The following is a 1,054-nucleotide window of genomic DNA, read 5'->3' as shown; positions in this document are numbered from 1 at the left end:
CTAGACTGACAAATCATCTCCGTTCAGAATCGTTTTTCGTATACAATGATATAATATCATTGGATTCAAATTTAATTCCATCCGTAATGGATTTATTATTGATACCTATTATAGATCAATTTTTTTTTAAAACTATAGACAAGTATACCTATAATAGGTATGTCTAATATCTAGACTGCCAAACCGTCTCCGCTCAGAATCGTTTTTCTTATACAGTGATATTATATCATTGAATTCAAATTTAATACTATCCATTATACAGTAACCCACTTGTAACCTACTGTACAGCAGAGCGACATCCACGACTTACCCGCCTTTTTTTTTTTTGTGTCTGTCATCACCTTTTAGGACGGTAAAAGTGCTTGGATTTTCTTCAACAGTATCTTTTCTGATAGGAAAGTGAAGGTTAGTACTTTAGGGGATCCCAGTAGTTTTCAAAAGCAACGTGAAAAACAAAAGAAAAATTAAGGAAAAACGGGAATTTTTACGCAAAATCTGTTTTCGAGAAAATCGATTTTGGTTTTTAGCACTCCAGCAACTCTTAGCAACTCCAAAACAAATGACTGTAGGTACATAAAATTTTGACTGAGTGTTTATATTAGCATTTTCTATACACCATAACATTTTCAGAATATTTTGACTTATTTTGAACTGTTTACGGACATTTATAGTTTCCGTTGTTTATATATTTTTTTTCTATAAATATCAATACAATTTTGTTTGTTGGTTAAAAATCTTGAAAATTTAATAGAAGGTTCCTAATACCTATATTGTTTCAACGGCAGATGGAAAAAATTAAAAATCCGTAGTCACAATTTTTTTTTATAAGCATCTAAAGTTCAAATATTGACAAAATACGTAAAAATGACGAAAATTTGCAAATTATTTTGAGTTAAAAATGCATGAAAATTTTTCTTTTTAGAACTAAGATTTTAAAATGTAATACAAGATTCCTCATAAGTTTTTCTACCTTTATCAAACAAAAAATATCTATAAGAAACTCAAATTAAATTTTTATGAGCGTTTGAAATTCATATTTTTATAACATTTGATA

This window comes from Acyrthosiphon pisum, chromosome A1, assembly GCF_005508785.2.
Source record: "Acyrthosiphon pisum isolate AL4f chromosome A1, pea_aphid_22Mar2018_4r6ur, whole genome shotgun sequence".
Lineage (NCBI taxonomy): Eukaryota > Metazoa > Arthropoda > Insecta > Hemiptera > Aphididae > Acyrthosiphon > Acyrthosiphon pisum.
Note: the sequence above shows the minus strand (reverse complement) of the source record.